Genomic DNA, 25,152 nt, shown 5'->3' on the forward strand with positions numbered 1-25,152 from the left:
TGGTGGTTTTGAAACAATCTCAACTGTACTGTGGAAAAGTTGCAATTACAATAAAAAAGAACGTTTTTTCCCCTTACCCATCTGAGAGTAAGTTGCCAGCCTGAATTCCCCATCACCCCCAAACACTTGAGTGTGTATTTCCTGCACACCAGCATAGTCCCTACATAACCAACCCTCAAAATCAGGAAATGAACATGGACACATTGCTACCATCTGATCCTCGGGTTCCGTTCGAGTTTCTCCACTTGTCCTGATAATGTCCGTTATAGCAAAGGCATCCAGCTTAGAACCGGCTTTTGCCGTTCATTGTGTCTCTTTAGCCTCCATAAAGTCGGGAACAGCTCCTCTGTCCTGACTTTGAACACTTGAAGGTTACAGCCAGTCACTTGGCAGAATGCCCTCAGTGTGGACTCCTCTGACGCTTCCTCGGGTTAAACTCAGGTTCTGCGTCTTTGGCAGGAATATCGTGACGTGATGTCCTGTCCTTCTCGCTGCCTTCTGTCAAGTGCTGTCAACTTCAGTTGATCCCGTTACTGATGATGTTCACTGTGATCCCTTGATGAAGGGAGTTCTGCCAAGCTTCTTAGACTACAAAGTTACTCTCTTTTTTGTAATTCATATGTGTTTTGTGGGGAGGTATTTGGAAACTATGTAAATATTCCATTCCTCATCAAACTCAGGAGTTACTATGTTTCCAGTGTGTTATCTGTTACTATTGTTATAGTATGTTCAAATTGTCCCAGATTTGGCCAGTTGGGAACCCCTCACACTGGCCTTGGTGTACCTCTGAGAAGTCCCCAACTGATACTTTCTGAAGGGTTTAATTTGTGTCATGTTTAATCTCATTCCTCATCTACAGTGATGCTCGCAGTATATTCTGAGTCTGTATAGGTAGGTTTGGTTACCTACTTTTTTTCTCCCAAAATTTCGAGTCCATCTCACTCTACAAAAATTTTTATGCTACTTTTAAGAATGTAATTGATAAAATGGAGAAAGTATTAATAGATAAAAGCCAATCAAGTAAATAAGACACAGTCCCCTTTTTTTCGAGGAGTTCGTAAGGATACAGACATCTAAACAGTCTCCCGGAGCCCAAAAAAGGGGTGTGACAAGGAGGGTGTAGGACCCCAGAGCAGGAGGACACACACACACAAGCAAATCAGGTTCGTGTCCTAGAGATAGATGGTTAAGAACTAAGGGAAAATTAAATCAGAAGTGTGAGCCAGAAGGTCTTAAACAGTCACTAAATTTGAGTAATAGATTTGACTGCTTAACATCAGCCAAATTGAAAGAGAATCACCATCTGGTATGTTGTATACGTAGGTTATGAGAAAAAGTAAAGATTTTCTTGACAATCTTGACAAGGTTAAGTACACAACTCTCTGGTAGTTCAGCTTGGCCTAAACATGAAATGTAGAATGTGGAAGAGATCAGTCAGGCTGCCTGTCCATCAGCTTTGCAAATGAGCTGTGATACAGGTTCGACGGCAGGCAGGCAGGCATTGGGCAGAAAACTAACCAACTGACATCACAGTGGATTTTGCCAGCACTTCTCCAAGAGGAAGGAAAGAGAACATGTTCAGAGCACAGTATGTGCTAAACACCTTCATAGATGCTCTTTAATCCTCCCAACTCTTAGTAGGGAGCAGATGGTGTCCCCATTTTATCAAAAAGACTTGGTTCAGGGGCCAGCCTGGTGGCACAATGACCAAGTTCATGTGCTCTGTTCTGGCAGCCTGTGGTTCCCCAATTTGGATCCTGGGTACGGACCTACACACCACTGATGAAGCCATGCTATGGTGGCGTCCCACATATAAAATAGGGGGAGATGGGGCACAGATGTTAGCTCAGGGCCAATCTCCCTCAGCAAAAAGAGGAGGATTGGTGGTGGATGTTAGCTCAGGGCTAATCTTCCTCAGAAAAATAAATAAGGTTCAGAGCTTGTTCAAAGTCATGCACTAATACAGAACCATCTGAATTCTAGTCTACAGCTGTCCATCTTTTCTTTCTCTTGTGAAAAAGATCCAGTCCTGTGTTCAGAAACATCTGGAATTATGTCTTCTAACACTTTGAAAAGTTCAACAATTGCGTTAAACACTTTGTGCTAAGCACTGATAACATAATGGTGAACAAACTCAGAGCTTACTGCCTAATTTGATATATGTGACAGAAACAGCTAATCGTCCCACCATATCCATTCTTTCCTTCTTCCTTTTAGTAAGAAGGGCTCTTGCTGCCAGGAGAGTGACTAAGTTCTGGCTGCTGTAATATGAACAGAAGTGATGAGAGCAGCTTCTGATCACATCCTTAAAAGGAAGCCACTTGGACTGCATAACCACCATCATGTCAGGGCAGCCTACATTGAACTCGGGCATCTTAGCCCACAGGCAAAGCCTGGGAATGTCCTCAAAAACCACAACTGGTTCAAAAATAGGAAATGCTCCTCGCCCTCTTAACTCTGCTTTTCCCTTCCCCAGGCTAGAATCTGATGAGGTGATGATGGACCAGCTCCACCCATGGAGACAGCATTCTAGGGGGTGACAGCAATAAGACCTAAGAACCCGAGGGCCCTGGGCATCTCAGACTCAATCAGCCTGGACTTCTGTGTGACCTTTATCGTGCTTAAGCCATTTATATTTCAGTCTCTGGTAAAGCAGCCAAACTAATTTCCTAATTAGCACAGTAGTCAGACGAGTAGAGAGGCAGTTACAAAACAGCGTGAGAAGGGCTCCGAAGGGCTGAGGATAGATGCCATAGGAGGAGCACAGGGGAGGGGCAGCTAGTCCATGATGGGGTCCAGGAAAGTTCTCCAGAGAAAATGATGCCTCCGCTGAGTCCAAGAGGTAAGGAGGAAATGCAGGTAGGGAATAAATGATCTGAGCAGAGAACAGAGCCCTGGAGATGGGAGCGGGGCTGGTGGCTCTGGGAACTGACCACAGGTGGCCTCTCACTTTTAGACAAGTTATTGCTGAAAACATGTCAAAGTAGTGTTTCCAGGAGGATCTTATTTCCGAAAGCTCACGTAGTTGGAAAGCACCGTGTTAACCCTGTACGTTCTAGACACAATCTTAGCCATTTACAAGCATCTCTCCATTCTCACTGCCTGAATTCAGGGACTGAATAGATTTGGAGTCATTTTTGGGGATGAATCCCTCTCTATTTGAAATTGTGCTGCTTGCCTTCCAAAGGTGAGAAGCCGAATAGACTTGGGATAAAATGGTGTCGTTTATCATTCAAACTCCATCCGTAACCCCATTGCTTTAGATCTGCGAGACTTGTGCCTATCGCTGGGATCAGCATTTGCTTTTTTATTTTCAACTTATTTTTACAAAATAAGGACCAACATAAATATTCAGTTAAATACACAGGTGTCGCAGTTGTCTGACTTCTGCTTTGGGTCCCCTGCGAAGTTTCCTGAGGACAGGAGTCCTGTCAGTCTTGCCTCTGTAAGCACCCAGACCAGTGTCTGGCATGCAGGAAGTGTTAAATAAATGCATTCTCTCTTCTTAAACAACGAGGCTGTCCAAAGGAGACTGCTGGCTGGTGCACAGCTGTTGCATGTGAGAACTTAAGGTGGTGATTCATCTGATAATAGGAATCTGACTTTGTCCTGTGAAAAATGATAAAGGGACATGTGGATAGCCTTTAACCCAGCAGTTCCACTCCTGCACATATATCCAAAGGGAGTGCATACGTATGTTCACCAGAATAGCAGCAGAATTCCTAACAGACCAACGGGGCCAGCCCCATGGCCTAGTGGTTAAGTTTGGCCCACTCCACTTCAGTGGCCCAGGTTCGGTTCCCAGGCGTGGACCTACGCCACTCATCAGAAGCCGTGCTGTGGTGGCATCCCACATACAAAATAGAGGAAGATGGGCACAGACGTTAGCTCAGGGCAAATCTTCCTCACAATAAAAAAAAAAAAAAAAGATTGGCAACAGACATTAGCTCAGGGCAAATCTTTCTCTGGAAAAAATAATAAATAAATTCGTAACAAACCAAAAATGGAAACAATCCAAATATGCATCAAGAGTAAACCGGATAAATGTGATGTTTTCATACGCCTGAGTACTGCGCAGCCGTGAGGGACTATATGCAGCCACACAGGCGAGTCTCACAAGTAGTGAAAGGAGCCAGACCCAAAATCGTCCGTGATTCTACTTATTAATATGTAAAGTTCAAAAAGGCAAAACCGACGGATGCCGTTAGAGGTCAGGTCGGTGGTTCCTATTGGAGGGTAGTGCCTGGCAGGAGCTCCAGGTGAGTGGCCTCTGGGATGTCGCCACACTCTCCTTGGTCTGGTGATGGCCACACGGGCGTGTTCTCTTGATGATGAGTCATCGTGCCACATGCTTGTCTTCTGCTCTTTTCTATAAGTATATTCACTTTAGTTAAAAAGTTAAGAAAAAACCCAAGGTGAAAAATTTTACCTATAGTTTATGATTCTTCATCTGACTTTATTCGTAATAAACATTTTGAAATTCAAAAACAAGGAGTATCAATGTTGAAAATGTGGGTTACTCAAAAGGGAAGAACCAGATGGAGCTGAGGATGCCGGAGGATGAGTTAGCACCTTCCCTCCCTCTTTTTCCCCTGAAACACCGGTGCTTTGCTCATCCTGTCCTCCCATCTGGTTAGTGGAGAGAAAATGACATAGAAGAGGTGGGCACAGGCGGGAGGGATGGAATAAAGTAGCCCGGCACTAATGCTGTTTTCTACTCTTGGGAGAATCCGGGCTTTGAAGATGTACGCAACCATCAAGGTTATCTGGAAGAACATTGCCTTCTGGAAACATTTCCAGGGAGAGCATGTCAACAGCACAATCTGGTTCCACTGCCAGGTACGCCTTGCCCGTGAGAGGAGGAGGGAAACTCAGCAAAGGTTGTTCCAAGGAACTCTTCCTTAGGCGTGGAGGTAGAAAGTCCATGCTCTCTCACAGCCAAGGACAGTCTGTCTTCCAAGACCACGGTAAGTCTCAAGGTGGAAAAAGTTAAAGCAGAATTCGTTAGCTTCCCTTCCCTCTCTATCCTAACACCTCTCTGCCTCCCGCAGTCCTTGTCACCCACGCCAGAAATCTTGAAGTCATCTTCAGTTCTCCTGATTGGTCATCAGTCATTATTATTTAGAATTGTTTCTGAAATCTGTCCCTTCCATTGTTCTCAGCGACACTGACCCTGTTGAGGCTGTCATCATCACTTTTCATAACTTTTATATGGCCTCCTAATTCATCTGCTCCAATCCCTGGTACAGTAAAATCGGGTTGCCTTTCCAAAGTACTAACTAATCATGTCACTTCTCAGCTGGACGTCCTTCAGCGGCCTGCACTCAGTAGTCTAATTATACCTGGACCTTTGTAATCTGATGTCAACCCACCTTTGGCACCTGCCTGGGTTTATTGCCATTCCAGGAAAACGCCGTGATCTCTCACGTCTCTCAGCCTTTGCTGACAAAGTCCCCAGCACCCGGAACGCCTCCTCCCTACCACCCAAACACAGGGCCCGCTTCAGCGCTGGGAATGCTTTGAGAAGCTCCGCCCAGTCCCTCCCTCCGCCTTCTGCTCAGACCTGGTCTTGTGATGACCTGGACCATGGCTCTCACATTAGGTCACCTGTGTATGTCCTGGATTGAGACTGTCCATGACAGAGTCCCTGCTCATTTTTGCATCCGTAGCACTTGGCTCATAATAAGAACAAAGTGACTCTTTAATTGCACAGTTGAAGCACTTTATGGCACAAAGCGTGGCTGACTCAGGGACATTTGATGGAGATTTTGTGTTTTTCCACCCCAGGGATCTAGCAGACTGGGACTTCATGGCTGTCCAAAGAGGAACCAGCACAGCTTTGGAGAAGGGGCTCCCTCTGGGATTTAGTTACTGCTGGCCAGAAGCTCTTTTAGCCATACTTCTCCCCGGCTGAGGAGCCCTGAGTGTGGTCAGGCATTGCAAAGAAACTGCGCCTAAAAGCCCGGCCTGCCGAAGCATGCTCTACAACACAAAGCTTTGAAGAGGAGATTATATATGTGTGTTACAACCCAAATTCAAATTGCCTTCTTCTTTTGCACAGACAGGAACACCTGCTCTCCCTCTCTGGCCGCCCATTGAGTGAGCCTGCCAAGTGGAGAGTGGCTCTTCTTTTCATACTCCAGGAATTTTTGCTGGTTTGAACTTTCTTTTCTTTTGGTGAGGACGATTGGCCCTGAGCTAATATCTGTTGCCAATCTTCCCCCTCTTTTTTTTTTTCTTCCCCAAAGCCCCAGTGCATAGTTGTATATCCTAGCTGTGGGTGTAATTCTTCTGTGTGGGACACCGCCACAGCGTGGCCTGATGAATGGTGTAGGTCCACCCCCAGGATACGAACTGGCGAACCCCAGGCCGCTGAAGCGGAGCGCGCGGACCTAACCACTATGCCACTGGGCCAGCCCCGGGCTTGAACTTTCTCAAAATTAATGTTTCAGAAAGCTAAATGAGTTTCACAGTGACTGAGCACTTCAGAAGTGGAGGTGCCGGGTGGGGAAATAGCTTCGTTTGGGGAGCTGTTTGCAGCATGTAAGGAAATCCATTTTTCCAGTGAAAAAGCACTGTCTTAAAAGAGGATCGAAAGCAAATGAATTAACGTGACAAACACCTTCTGAGCACCTCCTCCAAGTCCGCCCCTTCCCATGGCCTCCTTTATTCTCAGCTCGCTAAGAATTGGATGTTGAAGTACCAGCTTCTCCACTTCCTTATTGCCAAACTCAGTTTGTAGTCAGCTCAGATTCTTTCACTGAAAAGGAAATTATTTGCGCCCCCTTTAATTTTACACCTTGCCTGGCACAGGTTTGGAGCATCTGTACTTTAACACACACGGTGTCACAGTCTTTGTCATTATTCCCTGGTGGCGTGGGATGGGGGAAGAAGAGGGGGGTGGACTTACAACATCTTACTAATCTATCAAAACTGAGACATATGGTATCTTCATTTTATATTTGAGCAAACTGAGGCTCAGAGAGGTTAAGCAACTTGCCCTTGACCACACAGTTAATACACGGCATCCGGGAAGTCAAACTCGAGACTTTCTTAACTCTAAAGCCTTTATCCTTCTCCTGCATCCTGCTGGCCTCTTTGGCAGGAGGTGGACTTCTGTATCACGTCTCCTGGGGAACTACCAAAATGCTCTTCCTTCGTTAACTGGTGAGACTTGTATTAATAATAATCTTTATTAAGTAGTGGACAACATTTCTTCTAACTCGAGCTGCTAGTATCAGAAACCGCTGCACCATAACCACCCCGTAAAGTCTAAAGTCTTGAAAAACAGACAAGCTTTCAAATGGCTATAGGGTCTTTCTGAGGAGCTCGTTGTTGTCAAGCTCTATGTTGCAGGAGAAACCACAAAGGTAAAAATGGAACAGTGAGAACATAGCTGAATGTCTGATTGAACTGTTTGTTATGGAAATTTTCAAATATATCTTAAAGAAAATAGTATTTGGTTAAACCGTAGGAAATTGCCGTTTTCGTAGGTCGAAAACATCAAATAGAGCCATGTGATATGGTTCAACCAAACGTAACGACTCCACCATGTGCCACCTCACCCGCTTCACCAACCTGGTCCTCTCCTCACTGCTGCCCGCCCTGGATTATTTTGAAGCAAATCCAAGATGACATATCATTTAATCCATGTGTATTTTATTTTTTTATTTTTTGAGGAAGATTAGCCCTGAGCTAACATCTGGTGCCAGTCCTCCTCTTTTTGCTGAGGAAGACTGGCCCTGAGCTAACATATGTGCCCGTCTTCCTCTAGTTTATATGTGGGACGCCTACCACAGCATGGCTTGCCAAGTGGTGCCATGTCCACACCGGGGATCCAAACCAGCGAACCCCGGGCCACCAAAGCGGAATGTGCGAACCTAACCACTGCACCACCAGGATGGCCCCTCCATGTGTATTTTAAATAAGTGATTTTTAAATGGATTGAGTGGAGGCAAAGAAATAGCTATCCTGTGGTCCAGCCTCGGGAGTAAAAGATTTAGAAAAATGGGCAAATGTTTAACTCCAGGGACACTAAAGAAGGCTCACGTCTCTCCTCAAGCATCATCGGAAGCCCCAGCTTGTTGTTCTTTAAATCCTCCGGAATTCTAGAGAACAATGGATATTTCACAAGACGCGATCTGAGGTTACCCAACCTCATGGCCACTGGGATTTTATTTTGCAAATTATTACCTGCTGTATTGTCGTCTCTTTCAGAACTGTTGAGTCATAAGGCTATGAAAAGCCTTTGAATGTCTGTCAGTGTTTCTCAATCAGGATGACACAAGAACCCAGTGAGGCGCTTCGAGAGTGCGCCAGCTGGGCAGCCCCTCCTCTGACTGCTGAATCAGAGTCCCGGGGCCAGGGCCGGGCCTGGGAGCCGCATGCTCAGGCTCCCAGGTGGGTCTGATGTCCTGTAAGCAGGCAGGGCCCTTCGAGCCCCACCCTTGCAGTTTAAGATGGAGAAGGCAGGGCCCGGAGTGAACCGCCCAGGAGAACACACTAAGGCTCCAGGCTGGGCCCAGCTCCCTGCTCCAGGCCAGTGTGTGTTTATGAAGACCACGCGGGACTGAGAGGGCGAGAGGGTGATGACCCGGAGTCAGAGCAGGCCTGCCTCGGCTTCGGTCTACTCCCAGCCGCCAAAAGGCGGTGTCAAGGATGGAAACCAGCCCCGTCCCATGTAGCTTCCAACGCCCCCTTAAATCTCCCAGAGAAGCCGGAGCGCGGTGTCCGGTCGGCCCCGGGCAGCCGGAGGACTGCAGGCGGGGCCTGGGATGGAGACTCGCGCTTCGGGTACCGCCGGCCGCCTCGGCACCTGGAGACAAGTCACCCAGCCCGTTAAGGCTAAATGCTGCTGCTGCGGGAGCGCCTCCCGGGCCCCAGGTCCAGCAGCCAGCGCCGGACACACCCCTCCTCCTCTGTGCCTGTGATGCAGAGCCTACGGGTCTTCCGTTTACCTCTTCCCGAGGGCTCTCCAAGGGCCAACAGTGCTAGTCTAAGTTCTCCCGGCTTTTAGTCCTGACCCTCCTGGTTTTGTGTGACCCCATCCACTTTGACAGTCTCTACTGAGTCCAGATCAGAACATCCCAGCTGGTGGGCTGTCTTGCGGGAGGCCCTCAGGGAGGAGGCATGGGTCTGGTGGAGCTGGAGCCCCCGGCTGATTGTCTTCAAGCAGAATGCCTATTTATAAGGGTATGTGCTCCACCAAAATCAGGGAGTCGACCAAGGCAACAGGGAGACACGGAAAAAGGATCCAGCACAAGGAGGAGGACAGGGGAGCTCTCAGGAGGACAGCCTTGCTCCAGACCAAGAGGGCAGCCTCTACAGACGACGGCGGTGACTCAGAAGACGGACACATTGAGGGTTACGGTCAAGGAGCAGCCAGCCGCCCTTCTGCAGTCTGTGGAACGTGAACAGAGAGCCCACGGTGGGCCTGGCCCGCTGCTTGTCTGCATTGGGTGGTTCTGTCCCTTCACTGAAGGAGGGAATGCCTCGCTTCCCACAGCATCTGGAGACACTAATGTCACCGCAGATGTGTCCTTTTCAGCTTCCTGCAGCCAGTGTGAGTCTGGAGGCAGAAAAGCCAGAGCAGCCCACTCCCGTTGGCCCGTGTGTCTGCCGGACCCATAGTGCCTCGTCCACACTGCACCCTGCCACTCGCCCTCGGAGCGGCTCTGGAGAACCCCAAGGGAAGCCGACGCCACGTCTAATGGGCGCGTTGTCACCATTGCCCTACAAAGCAAGGTTTGGACTTGCTGGTCAGTGTCTCAAAATGAAACAATAGGTTTTTTTAGGGATCCACACACAGGTAAGACAAAAAGCAATGCAACGGGGTGATTCACACAGAAGTCAGGATAATAGGCACCTCTGGGGATGGAGGCAGTAGGACAGGGAGGCGGCCCCGGGGTCCCCTGTGCTGTTTTGTTCTGCTTTTTTTTAAGAAAAAAACCACTTTATCAAGGTATGATTGACATACAAAAAGCTGTATATTGTATACAACTTAATGAGTCTGGAGATACGTACACACACACGACCCCACAAGCTATGCCATAAACCTGTCGATCACGTCCCCAGAATTTCCTCCTGCCCTCTTAGTTAATTGATTAATTAATTCTTTTCTCACGATAAGAACACTTGACGTAAGACCTTCCCTCATAGCGGATTTCTAAGTTTACAACACAGGGGGTCTTCACTGTGGGAGGGGTGCTCTAGGACTTACTCACATTGTACAACCAAGACTTCACAGCCCCAAGACCTCCCCTTTCCCCTTCCCTTGTTCTGTAGCTATTATGATTCTTTAAATGGTGCATGTACGTGTTCTGTATTTATGATATATGTCACAATAAAAACATTTTTAAAGAGTCAGGGGGGACCAGCCTCATGGCCTAGTGGTTAAATTCAGTGTGCTCTGCTTTGGCAGCCCAGGTTCGGTTCCCAGGTGCAGACCTACACCACTCATCAGCAGCCATGCTGTCGTGGTGACCTACATACAAAATAGAGGAAGACTGGCACAGATGTTAACTCCAAGCGAATCTTCCTTAAGCAAAAAGAGGAAGATTGGCAACAGATGTTAACTCAGGGCAAATCTTCCTCAGCAAAAAAAGAAAAAAGAAGGAAGATTGGCAACAGACATTAGCTCAGGGCAAATCTTCCTCAGGAAAAAAAAAAAGAGGGGTTACTTTGGAGAAAAACAACTTTGGAGTGAGATAATTGGCTGAGGTTGAAGTGGTTGGGTTGGAATGGTCAAGATAATTTTATGTGACTGGGTAAAAAGCTTCAGTCAAACAGAAAGCAAAAGCAAGATCTGTGAACTCTGATGCCGTGCCATCCCTGACACTGAGCACATGAATTCGCTTTCAGGAATACGTGCAGTCCGGACAGGCACGGTGCCTACCGCATTCTTAAGATGGAATCTGTGCTCAGAGTTGTTTCAGATAAACAAGCAAACGAAACACTGCTTTTTATTCTCCACCTCTCCTTTACCTTTCCCTGCAGGCAAACCCAATCAGCTGGCTGTTTGGGGGAGCTGAGACATCAAAATTAAACTTTGCTCCAGCAGAATTTCACAGGGTCTTTTTTTTTTTTTTTTTTTTTACCTGCCGGAGAGCTGGAGAGAAGCATTTTGAAGTCGAGAGGCAGTTCTGAGTGGCCTGGGCAGGGAGCATTGTGTGAGGGCGACAAGGGGATGAGGCACTCATGCCAGGAACCCTTCCTCCAGCGGCTGAGCGTGGAGTAAAGCGGGAAAAGAGGGCAGACCTCTGGAATCGCCTTAGGTCTCGAGTCTTGAAGGATTCTAAATTGGTTTTTCACTTGGGACCTGTAACTGGTTCAGATGGCAGATTAAAATCAAGCCGAGTTTGTTTCAAGTGAATCTAATGATTCTTTAATTAGCATCGGGGCACAATAGATATAGTAATCTGCAGTCCATAGTCCACTTGTAACTTGAAATTAGAAACTGAAAGGCAGTAACATAAGTGGGAGGAGAGCTTTCATTAATTCCTTCAACAAATATTTATTGACTGGCCGCAGTGCTCTGAGCAAAACCAAAGGGCCCCTCCCTGGTGGGCCTTTCCTTCTGGGGCGGGTGGGGATGGAGGAGACGGGCGGAGTCAATAAATCCAGCTCCACGTATGCTCATGTGCACACACACACATCAGATGTGAGCAGCGATAAGTGCTGGGCATGAAAGCGGAGGAGGGGGCTGGGCCGGCCGAGTGTGTCGATCTGTTTACACAGGCTGGTCGGGAGAGGAAGTGGGAGCGAGCCCTGCGGCTCTGGGGGGAGAGGGGTGAGCGCACTGGGCCTCGGGCACAGCAGAGCTGTTTCTGCACATTCCACAAGGTCAGAGTGTGGGGAACACGTGGCTGCCCGTGTCCTCAGTGGCTCCTTCCTGTGACCCACGTGGGCTACGTAAGTTAAATGCCCACTGTCCCTTAACGTTTGTCCCAGCTTCTTCATCAGAACCGTAGGAGAAAGAACGACACTTGGCCAGCCCCCTCCAGGCTGACGTACTTTCGAGCCGCATCACAGGCCAGGTTGGGGGTCTTCTGGTTACACATCTGCCGTCCTCACATCTATCAGAAGCCCCTGCAGGTCAGGGCGTCGCTCTGTTGCACCTGCCACAAGCTCTGTGCCGTGGTAACGGTGCCCACCACCTCTGCGGGGTGGGTGGGGGTGTGCAGAGCGGTGAGTGTGTCTGCACACCTGGTGGGCTCCCAGGTCATTACCACCAGGCTGAAGGAGAGTGGCTGTTTGTGAGCCGCCCGCCGTCACACATTTTAACTCACTCCATTCTCACAGTAACCCTGGGAAGGAGATGTCACAATTATCCTTGGTTTACAGATGAAGAAAGTGACCGCAGAGAGTGGAAGGGACTTACCCGCAGCTAGAGAAGGGCAGAGTCGGGCAAGTCTTAGCCGCTGAAAATCCCATTCTTTGAGGAAACAAAGCACAATTATGAAAAGTTTAAAGGTCTAGGGTTTACATAAAGCTTCAAGTGTAGTCACAAGGCGAAAACGGGTGACTCATGAAAGGAGAGAGGACTTAAGTAATCTTAAGTACCGCCTGTGGGTTTGCACAATCGCGAGAAGTGCCTGGAGCGGGGGATCCGATGACCAGCTTGGGTGTGGGAGAGCAATTTGTTAATACGCCTGTGGGTAACTGTTCGGTTCTTTTCTGCTGCTAAAGTCATTCATAGAAATTCAGAGAAAGGTAGACGAGACACCATAATCCTGCTTCTCAAAGACCGCCACTGTTGGCATTTTTCGAACATTTGCCTCAGTTTTTCTCTGGTCGGGGGGTTGGGGTAATTTTTGTCCCTGATCAGATGTTAACGTTACTCCCCCATGAAGCAGGTCTTACCGTGTTCCTGTCCTGTCCTTCGCAGTCACCCACCTTCATTCCTACAATCAGGCTAATTCCAAGAGGTGAAAGGGCCCTAAGGGGACAGCTGGTCCCAAGGCCCTGAAGCCAGAATCCTTTCGCGCTATCTCTTTCTTATCTGTGAGAAACACCTGCTGACAGAAACACTCTGGGGGAAGGTCCCCTCACAGGAGGCCTCTCCCCACTAGGAGACCTAAGTGGGAGGCTAGTTTGGCCGGCTAGCCCATGCCTTTCTCAGGCCATTCTGCTTGTTGGAAAGCTTGTCCCTCTTAAAGCTTGACCCCAGACTCCAGGTGAGGTGTGATCATTAACAGAGCACGTTGGGTGGTTACTCAAGTTGCATTGTTTCTTTTTTGTCTTTATGATTTTTTAAATCATCTTCTTTGCAGTCAGTAAAAATATCCAGGGCTTTTCCTGCCTGAAATGCTTGATATCTTTTGTCTTAGTCAGCTCCGACTGCCATAAAACAAAATAGCACAGGGGGCCAGCCCAGTGGCATAGTGGTTAGGTTCGGGCGCTCCACTTCAGCGGCTCAGGGTTCGCCAGTTCAGATCCTGGGTACGGACCTACACACCACTCATCAAGCCATGTGAGGCGGTGTCCCACATAGCAGAACTAGAAGGACTTACAGCTAGGATAGACAACTATGTGCTGGGGCCTTGGAGAGGAAAAAAAAAAAAGGAAGATTGGCAACAGATGTTAGTTCAGGGCCAATCTTCCTAAAGAAAAAAGAAAAAAGAAATAGCACAGACTGGGTGGCTTAAAGAATAGAAATTTATTTCTCACAGTTCTCGAAGCTGGGAAGTCCAGGATCAAGGTGCTGGCAATGCAGCTTTCATTCTGAGGCGTCTTCTCTTGGCTTGTAGTGGCGACCTTGCCCTGTGCTCATGTGGCCTCTTTGTGCGTGTGTAGACAGGAAGCCCTGGGGTGTCTTCTTTCAGGGTCACTAATCCCATCACGAGGGGCCCACCCTCACTACTTCCTTTAACCCTAATACCTCCCAAAGGCCCCACCTCCACATACCATCACACTGGGGGTTAGGGCTTCGACATATGAATATTGGGGGACACAGACATTCAGTCCACAGCACAGTTCCAGGTTCCTCAACCAGAAGGAATATGTGAACCAACCCTCTCCAAGAAAGGTCTGTAACACGAGGGCTGCCAGCCAGCTTCTCCGGACTCTATGTCAGGATTATCTGTCTCATGCTGTGCTCCGCGTATCCCAAAGCCCCTTGGGAGCAAGTTAAAAGTAACGAAGCAGGCAAACTGACCAGGGAATTTATTTATTATTCGACAGTAGTAAACGCCAACTGTGTGCCAGGCTCCTCGGAGAGCTGGGGATAATGTGGCAAAAAGACCAATAAGGCCCCTGCTCTCAGAGTCCACATGAGGGGCTGATAACTGACCAAACAAATACCTGAATAGGATGCTTTCAGATAGATGCCATGCAGAAAATGAATCAGGGGCCTAGGCAGAGGCAGATGCTAGTTTTGTGGGGCCTGGAGCTTATTTGGGGGTCCTCTTTTAGAAAAAGAACACGTATAACCACACGAATCCACGGTGTATTCATTTCCCAGCGCTTCCCTAACAGTTTCACAAACTGGGCGGCTTAAACCACAATTCTCTCACGGTTCTTGGGGGCTGGAAGACCACGATCAAGGCGTCGGCAGGGCTGGTCCCCTCTGAGAGCTGTGACGGAGAATCTGCTCCAGGCCTCTCTCCTGGCCTCCAGTAGCCCGAGGCATTCCTTGGCTTCTAGATGCATCACTCCAGTCCTCTTTCTTCACCTCGTTCTCCCAGTGTCTCTGTCTTCTCATTGTCATCTTGTTAAGGACACCAGCCATGTTGGATTCGGCACCCACCCTACTCTAGCATGACCTTGTCTTAACTAATTACATACCCAAACGCTACGTCCAGTAAGGGCCCATTCTGAGGTCCTAGGGGTGAGGACTTCATCACATCTTTTTGAGCACCATAGTTCAACCCACAGTACGTGGTTAGGGCTCCTCCAGGGCCTTGCACAGGGCTGTGCCAGTGAGGGGCTCTGAAGCTTAAGCTTCCTGAGCATCACAACCCCTCTCCCCAGGCTTAGACCAGAGAATGGCCTGGTGATGGTGGGTGTACCACCCCAGGAGGCACAGCAGACCCCTCAGTGCCCTCCTGCCCACTCTGGAGGTTCCCCTTCCCCTTTGTGCAGAAGCCTTCCTGGGTCTCTTTGCCTAAGGGCTTCCCCTGTCCCCCACCCCCAGCAGACTAGAAGTGTCCCCAGGAGAAACCGTCAACCACAGAGGGCCAGGGATTGGTGAATGTACGCCTCAGCTTCCTCCCGCCTCAGAGGGACTTAAAAAATCTTTCGTGGCTAACGCAGATGCAGAAGAACGCTCTGAGCAAACGCAGGGCTTCACGGATTACTCCACACGCCGTACCCACGGCAGGACTGTTCCGTGGAAGCTCCACCCAGCCACTCAGGGGTCGCAGTCGCACACAGCGGTTGCCTCTGACTTCCTCTGTGACCTGTTTGCCTCCCCGTGCTCCTGGGATCACCTCCCAAATAAGCTGCTTGTCCCCAGGTTCTTGTCTCAGGGTGAGCTTTTGGTGAAACTCAGAATCAGGTGGTTGGCGAGGACAGGCATCTTTAGAGGTGGCATTTGAGGTGAGACCTGAGCACCGAGAAGGAACTGGCGGTGCCGAGATCTGTGTCCCAGGCGGAGGGAACCGAGGCGGCCCTGAGGCAGAGTGGCCCTGCGTGTGGCTGGAACACAGCGAGTGAGAGGGGGAGCCTGAGCAGGGCCTGGGAGAGGCAAGCAGAAGCCAGATCTCAGAGGGCCAGCAATCTGGGTCCGTGTGCGCGGGCGCACGGCTGTGAGGCGTGTGGGAGGTGAGGAGACTAGAGGTCTCTCCTCTTTCTTTCTTCTCTTTCCACTTCCCCCCGCACACACCTAACACATCCACACACTCACACACATTCACAGGAGGTTGAGTTTTTTTAGGATTTTTTTTTTTTAATTTTTATTTTTTTCCTTTTTCTCCCCAAAGCCCCCCGGTACATAGTTGTATATTCTTCATTGTGGGTCCTTCTAGTTGTGGTATGTGGGACGCTGCCTCAGCGTGGTTTGACGAGCAGTGCCATGTCCACGCCCAGGATTCGAACCAAGGAAACACTGGGCCACCTGCAGCGGAGCGCGCCAACTTAACCCCTCGGCCACGGGGCCAGCCCCACAGGAGGTTGAGTTTTGAAAACCTAATTTCATGTGGCCATTCCAGTCCCACAGCACGTATCTATTCAGATCAGGTAGGTAGAAAACGAAATCATCTCCACATGAGCTACACTAAGCGCAAAGATATGTGGATTCCCAGCATCTCTGAATGTTGCCTAATAAAGGAGTTACAACTCCGACTGCTGAACTGCAGGCAAGCTCGGAGGACGGAGCAGAAAGATAGGAGGCAAGTGCCAGCCCCTTCGGTGGGGTGAGCCACTGGCCCTCCGGTCTCTCGGGCTGTGAAGAGGGCATGAAGCAGGATGCTGAAAATTTGCCCCACCCTGAGGCTGGGGAGGGTGTGGCTCCCCCTCTGACTGAACCCACCCTGCTTCTCTGGCGTCAACGGGCCTTCTGTGCAATGTTCATGGCATGTATTGCAAAGTTAAGAGTTTAGCTCATTTAAAGAAAGAAACACTCAAGTCAAACTCATAGAGACAGAAAGTAGAGTGGTGGTTGGCAGGGATGGGAGGTGGGGAACGGGGAGCTGTTTAATAAGATGAAAAGGTTCTGGAGATTGGTTGGCCCAACAATGGGAACGTCCTTAATGTACACTGAACCGTACACTTAAAGTTGGTTAAGATGGCAAATTTTGTTATGTGTATTTTATTACAATTTTTTTTTAATTCTGGGGGGAAGAGAAACAACCCCAGGCAATAGTTTGGGCAGCAAGCATTAACTGCTGTGGTTTGGAACAATGGTGACATATCCTTTGTCTCTAGCGCTGTCCCAATGACCAATGGCAACACCTTGAGGTTCCCAGTGGCAGTAGTAACCATCACAACTGAGACCCACACTGCAACAGTGCCTTTAAGATATGAGCTCCACAAACGATCCCAGCCGCCTGGAGGTAAGTGGATGGATAAGGAAACCAACTCAGAGAAATTGGTTAAATTGCTGCAGGCTCCGAAGATCCTGTTTTTCTTCCCCATTGCTGTTCTGAGATGTGACGTGGCTTCCTCCAAATGTCACAGAACAGTGGTGACCCAGCTGGGATCCCTTCCCAGTGCTTCACTCACAGGCCCATGCTGTGTCCTGGGCCCAGGCGACTGGGTTTTACAACTGTGGCTTAATAAATAGTTGCAAATTGTCCTGCTGATCAGGAGATGGGGTTGACTGTGGTTAGTTTGTGTGCTGCACTTCAGCAGCCCGGGTTCACAGGTTTGGATCCCGGGTGCAGACCTACATCGCTTGTCAGCCATGCTGTGGCAGTGACCCATATCTAAAGTGGAGGAAGATTGGCAATAGACGTTAGCTCAGGGCTAATCTTCCTCAGCAAAAAAAAAAAAAAAGAAAAGAAAGAAAGAAAGAAAAGAGAGGTCAGCAATGTGAGGAGCTCACAACATCCAGATATTTACCTTCCTCTCTTGTTGGCAGGCTGGGCCTGGGATTTGCCTGCTTCTCCTAGAATGGCAATTGAATTATCTAAACTGGACTTTGCAGAGTTGCGTTGTTTGGAAGACCATATGTTTCTGAGCCAGCTCTTAAAAATGTTTGGTTAAAAGTGAGCTCCAGGCCACAGGCTCCTATTCTGACTTTCACTTAAGCACTCTCCAGACCAGTTGAATGTGGAGATGGCTTAAGGAGCTTCCAAGCTGTATATATTCCCCCAACCCACACTCTCAACTTGTTAGGAGCCATCACTGGGCCTGCTGCCCAAGTTCATGGGAATGGTAGAATGGATATTATTTTTTTTTGGTGAGGAAGATTGGCCCTGAGCTAACATCTGTTGCCAATCTTCCTTTTTGCTTGAGGAAAATGGTCGCTGAGCTAACATCTGTGCTAGTCTTCCTCTGTTTTGTGTGTAGGACACCACCATAGCACGGCTTGATGAGTGGTATGTAGGTCCACGCCCAGGATCCAAACTAGCAAACCCCAGGCCACCAAAGCAGAGTGTGCGAACTTAACTACTACACCATTCGGCCTGCCCCAGATATTATCTTTAGAAAAACTTCATGTGTTAGACTAATTAGGAAGAAGGCTCTGAATTCAAGAAAAATCTTCATTGTAAAATCCTTTTTAAGAAATGCAACTATCATAGACTTTGATTTAGACACTGGATTTGAGTTTTGACTGTGACTTTAGACAAGTTTCTTATTCCTTCCTATTCGTTTGTTTCCTTGGCTGCAAAATGGGGATGATGCTGATGTGAGAATTAATAGCGCGAGAAGAGACTAGCCCACATGGTAGGAACCCCATCAGTATCGTCAGCCCCTCGGTTATGATTTTCTGGGAATAAGCAGGCTGATTTGTATACGTCATCCTTTAGGCCTCAGAAATAATTTGGCTTCTTAACAGATTATCCTCTGAAGTAAAGTCCTTCCTACAGCCTTGCTGACATTATTAATTGACTCCACAAACTTTCACAGAGCCAGAGGAACCCTCAGGACAGCCAAGTCCAAATGGGTCGGGAGCAACGTCACGGTTTTCTCTAGTAGTGCAGCCATCAGCCTGAGCTGGTTGCAGAGACGGCTCATTGCCTCATTAGCTGCTTCCCCCTGGCATGTGGGAAGATGATGGGGACGTGGACGAGCCCAGCCCTCACTGAAGACCATCCTTCCAATTCTGGCTGTCTGTGCTGGAGCATTCAGACACCCCAGGATTCCCAGCTGATGGCAGTGCGGCCCAACGCCCTCCTTTCACACATGAGCAAACAGAGGTAATTGAAGGGAGGTGTCATGGGGTGGTGGCGAGGGCTTGGGCTTAGAACGAAGCTACGATAGTTAAAACCTGCGTCCCGGTTCTGCCACTCCTCGGAGATCGAGCTGGCCGACCGGAGGCAAGCTGCCTAACTTTGATTCTGTTTCCCCCTCCTTTCAATGAGGATAAGATTTGCCTACGTTGTGTGCTATAAAAGATGCTAAATTGCAATAGGACAGTTAGTTCCCGGTACATGAGCACACTTGTCTCTAAGGAGACAACAAAGGGATCAGAGGGGTGCATCAGGCCATCTGAGCCCACCTGGGGGAGTGCCCAGCCTGGAGCCCCGGGGGGCCTCTCACATACAGTTGGAGAAATCTCCTGACGCTATAAAGGAAGAGAATTAGGGACTCTGGATCAGTTATCTGTAAGCCAACTCAGTTCCCAAAGGATGGAGGAAGATTTTGAAATTTGACTTTAGCTCTTTCCTGTGCCCCACCCCTTCTCTCTGGTGGAAACAAACAGCTCCAGTCAAACTGCTTAGACCAGGAAAGGCTTGTCTGATGGCGTGGGAGCCGGGCTGGGCTGGGCCTGAGCAAGCCCTCACCCCAGAGGGAGTCAAGTGCTCTTAAGGGAGAGAAAGAAGTGTTGAGGAATTTATTTATTTATTTTATTTTTTTTGAGGAAGATTAGGCCTGAACTAACATCTGCTGCCAATCCTCCTCCTCTTTTTGCTGAGGAAGACTGGCCCTGAGCTAACATCTGTGCCCATCCTCCTCTACTTTATACGTGGGACGCCTACCACAGCATGGCTTGCCAAGCAGTGCCATGTCTGCACCCGGGATCCAAACTGGCGAACCCCGGGCCAATGAAGTGGAATGTGCGCGCTTAACCGCTGCGCCACCGGGCTGGCCCCTTGAGGAATTTATTGAATTTGTCATTCAGACTCGATTTTTGGTGAATTCTCTTGCTTTTATTTATCTATGTATTTTTGAGAAGGTAGCAGGAGATGAAAAAATTGCTTTTACAAAATGCAAAGATGGCAGAGTTTGAACTAGAATCCGCAGCTGTTCTTTTCAACTCTGAGTCCTGAGAGTGGGGCACAGCGGGGTGAGCTCCCAGGTTTAATTGGGACCATGTCTCTGTGAAGGGAAAGAGATCAAGAGTGCCTTTCCCAGGCTCCTGACCAGGGAGACAGCCTCCGGTTGGGCCCAGGAGATTCCCTCTGGAAAGTGAAGGTGTCAGGAAGGCTGCCCAGGGTGCTGTCCCACGGTGACCCCACTCTGGGAGGCAGAGATGGACACACATGGGGAGAAGGAAGCCGACCCCGGCCGTGGCACTCAGAGTTCGGTTGGGGCGACCAGAATGCAGGGGACCACTCAGCGCTTTGAAGCCCAGCGTGGCGGGCTGGCACCTTTATACTGTCAGCGCTGAAGCTGACATATGCTCAAAAAGTAGAAAGTGACATGAAAGGGTTTTTACGAAAGACAACAACAGGAAAGAAGCCACTGTCTAGCATATTTAAGGCCCAGCCTGGAGGAGAAAGCAGATGTCTAGATGTTGGCTGTGGTGAAGCTGGGAGATTGCCGTCCAGGCTGGGAAGGCAGTGGCACTCTCCTTGTACCAAAAAAAAACCTCGGCTACTAAATGAGAGGAAAATTTGAGGCTTAAACCACTAACTGGGCGGATGACTGTCCCTTTCCCGTTTTTGACAAATGAAGAGTCACCCTGGGTCTCATTTGACGCTTCCTGAGGGCCCCTTGATAGTAACGTAACAGGGGAGGGGACTGTCCACTCTCTCCTTGGATTAGCAAATTGCTGATCTCCAAGGATTTAGAACCCAGCACTGAGGGCAATTCAGTTCCCCCAGGCCTTTTTCACAAAGCCTCTATTCTCTTCCTTTCCCCAGGATTACAAATACAGGGGTGTGTACCTGGTAACACATAATCCGCTCTTGACCCTATAAAAATGCTACTTGTGTTTCTTTGGGTTCTACTTTTAGAGGAAAATTCTAGGTGCCCCAGATCCAAGAGGGGTACTGTCTGTTCATACTCCCCAAGCAGCCAGGTCACAGACACGGTCCTTGGCCCTTGCTTTTGGTCTTGTGTGCCAATCCACACACGCCTGGGAGAGCAACTACCTTCTGAACATCACTGACGCATCTACTTGGCATTTGAAAGCTTCCCCTTGGCTGGATCCAAGAATTAGCTTCCTGAGCCATCTGCCAATTCACACTCAACTTAGCACATACAAAGCTGTCTTTTTTGACGTGCTGCTCCCCATTCTTTCACCTCTACCACGTCATTAACTCTGACCAAGAAGTCCCTGCATGATCTGACCTGCATGTCCTTGTGTTGTCAGATCCTGTTCCCTCTCCCAGGCGGGACTCTTCCTGGGTTGTCACCACACCCCTTCTTGCTAAAGCCCCACCACAGACGTGGCCCACAGCACTCCAGGCTTGCTCAAGTCTGCAGGCTCTGCTCCCTGCTCTCTCTTTCCCCTGCTCTGAGCTTCCCTGACCAGGAACGTGCGTGCTCATCCTTGTCCTGTCTCAGAATCGAACACACCGAGAGCATCTTAGGGGTTTGTGCTCTTGGGTTTCTGAGGATACAGTTTCTCCAGGGCATTCCCAGCCCTAGGCTGTCAGACTGTCCTTGCTCCGTTCCAAATGAGCAAGGCTCCTGAAAGATTTTCCTAAGACAAGAAACAACACATTTCCCTGTTCACACAGAGCTTCCAAGTCAGCCGGGCAAGCAGGATTGCAGAAAGAGCACGGCCTTTAGCTGCCCGGGGTCCGGGCATTGGTTCACCATGCACGCCTGCAGGCTGATCTCTCTGGAGCTCCATTTGTCCTTCCATGAAAGCGTGGTCCCCCACGCTTATCTCCGTCAGCAGGCGGACGTGGATTAGATGCCCACCTGCACGTAGTCTGTCAGAGTGGTGACAGCTGCTCCACGGGAGCTGCTGTGTGCCCTCCACCCAGTTCCAGCCACATCGTGACCCTCCCGAGTCCCTGATTATTGAATTCTGACTCCACACACCCATCCCACCGCTGGAGCATCAGCTCCTTCATTTGGGACCACATTTTGTCTTTGGATCCTCACTGCCTCATGCAATGCCTGGCAAAGTACCTGTAGAATGAATGAATGAATAAACGCATTTTTGCTATGGATTTAAACATTAATGTTTCACATTAGAATTTTAAGATTGGCCCTTTCCTCAGCTTCTGCTAAGGTGCTCGATCCTTCAGAGGAAGCTAAGGCCACACTGAGGTGGGGCCCTAACTTCAGATGGTGCTCACCACGCCCAGCAGCTGCCCACCCAGCACCCGCTGGCTCCATGGCCTCTGTCTCTGAGCTCGCCTGCATCTGCTCAGATCTCGTCCTGCACGACTGAGGCGACAGTCACATACGATAGGATCAATGCCCTCATTGAAGCAGCCCATGTAAATGTTGAACGTTTCTGGCCAGGCTTGTTTTGCAAAGACCCAGGCCAACATCAACATCGGGAGCCTCCTCTGCAGTGTGGGGCTCCTGGCCCTGCCCCCTCCACCACTGGTGCCCCAGCAGAGAAGGAAGTGGAAGAAAAGAAAGAAGAATCTGAGGAGGCAGGTGATGACATGGGCTTTGGTCTTTTTGACTAAACCTTTTAATGTGTTCAATAAAAAGCTGAACTGTTAAAAAGATAAAAGGAATTTTAGTTTATTTTTTTTTGCTGAGGCAGATTTGCCCTGAGCCAACATCTTTGCCGGTCTTCCTGTATTTTATATGTGGGTCACTGCCACAGCATGGCCACTGATGAGTCGTGTAGGTCCATGTCTGGGATCCAAACCTGGGCTGCCAAAATGGAGCATGCCAGACGGCCCATTATTTTAGATTGTTAAAAGTCAAAAAAATGCAGGGATCCAGCCAGAACTGCTGGTGCACAGGAAATGGTTAACAAGGCAGTGGAACAAACACATATTTGGTAATGCATGGGGACCTATTTTTTTCTTTCCCATTCCCCTTCCAGAACCAGGCTCATCCGACAAGACATGTGGAGCACGGTCAAGAGTTTTGGTTCTGGAGTCACACATTCTGAATTTCAGATGCTGTCTCTGCAAGCGACCATGATCTTGGGTCAGTTACTCAGTCTCTCTCAGCCTTACTCTCATCTACAGGTTAAAGATATTGATAGTGCTATCTACGTCATAGAAGTGTTGAGAATTAAATAAGACAATGCATGTAAAAACCTCAGCACAGAGCTCAGTGAAAAGATTCTCAATAAACGCCCAGTTTTCAGTACAACACACTTACTTAGAGGTTATCCAGAAGCCCTCCATCTTTTGCTTTGTTTCTGTTTTAGGTGAAAAGCTTCTCAAGTTCAAGGACTATCTTGTGGGTCTCTCTCCATTTATTAAGTACTTATTTCAAGCCAAGCACTGACCCTAGTTTGGGGAATGGAGAAAGAAAAGGTCTTTCCTGTCCTTAAGGAGTTCCAGCCTCAGGGAAACAAACTGTGCATATTTACAACAGTGTGTGGAGCTGTGAATGACGGTAACCACTGCTTGAGGGCCCAGAGAAGTGGAACTTAACCTGCCGGATGTGGAGATGGGCGACAGATGCTGGTGTGAGCCTCAAAGGATGAGCTAACCAGACCAGAAACGGGGAAAGGGCAATCTAGGCAAGAGGAAGTTGTGCAAAGTCACCCAAGGATTTCTCAGGATTTCTCTGTGCTTGAAAGGCTCTGCGGCCCAGCCCTCCTCCTGCCCTCAGTGGTAGGTCCCTCTTTGGACAAGTCACTGCCGGCGATGGAGAGAACGAGCTGAGTCGGCAGATGGGAGTTCGATGGGCTAGACCTGGTGGAAACCCCCATTCAGGCAAGAAGTGTCATGTCACCGCAAACAGCAGGTTTGGGAAGGATAATGCAATCTCTACACAGCTGGCAGGTCCCAGAATTCAGGGAGGGCTGCCCCGACAGGAGACGTGGGTGTCTTCAGCATCTGCGTGTTCTGTAGGCAAGGGGAGCGGAGGGCTCGGTGGGCGCCCACCCTGTATTTAATGTCTAGCCTCAAATCCATGCATGTTTCACAGATACTTTTTTACTGACTGGGACCAAGGGTATATGATTGTAAAGTTGGTTCTCTTATCACTCTAAACTTTAAAGCAATGGTGTTTAAGCACCAGTTCAAAGATATGAGGAATTTTCCCAGGCAGGAGGATCAGGCAGGGAAAGCAGTCCTTTGGGGATGAAATTACGTCTGCAAAGCAGGTTGCCAATCCCTGCGAGGATGAGGATTCTACTCTTTGCTCTCAGCGGGGTGAAACAGCACGATGGCTGGTAATTATAAAAACAGGAATCTTATTATAATATCTCGTATTCGGGATGCCTGCCTGAGGGTTGGTGGTGTGTACAAATTGTAGACTGTTAGATTTTTTGATGCCACATGATATTTTTTAAATAGTTCACCATATTACACTAAATTGACCGAAGTGACACATTCCAGCTAACCAGGACTTCGAGCCTAACAGCCCATGGTACTGGCTACTTGAGACCAACTATCTACCATCAGACCACAACCAGTTTCTGCTGCAGTGAAATGACAGGAAATGCTTTATCAGTTGAGCTGCTTTCAATGTGGGAGTCAATGCGTCTGAAAAAGGAAGTTGAATGTTGGACACAATTAAATTCAGTAAGTACTTTATTTATGAATAAGGCTGTGTAGGCTTCAGCAGTGTCTAATTTAGGTCCCACGTACAATAGCAGACATTAAAATGAGTAATTCGAGCTTGCCCCGTGGCCGGCGTAAGTTCGGGGACCAAACGAGAATTACACTATGTACCAGGGGGCTTTGAGGAGAAATGCCAGGCTTTTTTTTTTTTTTTTTTTTTTTTGGTGAAGTTTTAAAGTAAGCTCACCCTAGTCCGGGTTTCCCCCACCATCTGAAAGCAGTGTTCCTACGAAACCTTTTGTGAGCCGAGACGGTGTAAAGCGAAGCAGTAATTACCACTAACTTATATGGGAAAATTTCTGAAGCATCCCCAGAACCCAAAAATAACCTACCAAAAAAAATCGAGATAGAGCACAAAGGCTCAGAGACATGGTTTGCAGCTATGGCGGCGGGATGCTGAGAAGCTGGGTGTCGTCCCAGGGGAAGGGGCCTGGTGGTGCTGCCCTCACTGCTTGGGGTGCCGCTGTCTCTATAATGCTATTTTCACTTTTCACCTTTTTTCATAAAAGCGAAAATCCTCTTTGGATTTCTTTTGGTTAGTGAAAACAGGTACCAATGTAGGTCCTTCACAGAAGCCAAGTGGCCTAAAGTGAACTTTCGGATGGCTGGGGAAACCCATACCCTGGTTACCGTATTACATGGTATAGAGACAGTAAAATAC

At 48.7% G+C, this 25,152-nt stretch overlaps 2 long non-coding RNA genes and 1 pseudogene across 2 annotated transcripts; all 3 read left to right on the plus strand.

The window, feature by feature from the left end:
- Positions 1-4,610: 4,610 nt before the first annotated feature.
- Positions 4,611-7,204, plus strand: LOC139080638 (uncharacterized). Its single transcript, XR_011535307.1, has 2 exons — positions 4,611-4,967; positions 5,788-7,204. It is a non-coding gene; the product is annotated as an uncharacterized lncRNA (long non-coding RNA).
- Positions 7,205-21,873: 14,669 nt separating this feature from the next.
- On the plus strand, positions 21,874-22,459 carry LOC103556472 (large ribosomal subunit protein P1 pseudogene; annotated as a pseudogene).
- A 1,216-nt stretch (positions 22,460-23,675) lies between these two features.
- LOC139080639 (uncharacterized) lies at positions 23,676-25,108 on the plus strand. Its single transcript, XR_011535309.1, has 2 exons — positions 23,676-24,556; positions 24,617-25,108. It is a non-coding gene; the product is annotated as an uncharacterized lncRNA (long non-coding RNA).
- Positions 25,109-25,152: the final 44 nt, after the last annotated feature.

Source organism: Equus przewalskii, chromosome 31 (assembly GCF_037783145.1).
Source record: "Equus przewalskii isolate Varuska chromosome 31, EquPr2, whole genome shotgun sequence".
Classification (NCBI taxonomy): domain Eukaryota; kingdom Metazoa; phylum Chordata; class Mammalia; order Perissodactyla; family Equidae; genus Equus; species Equus przewalskii.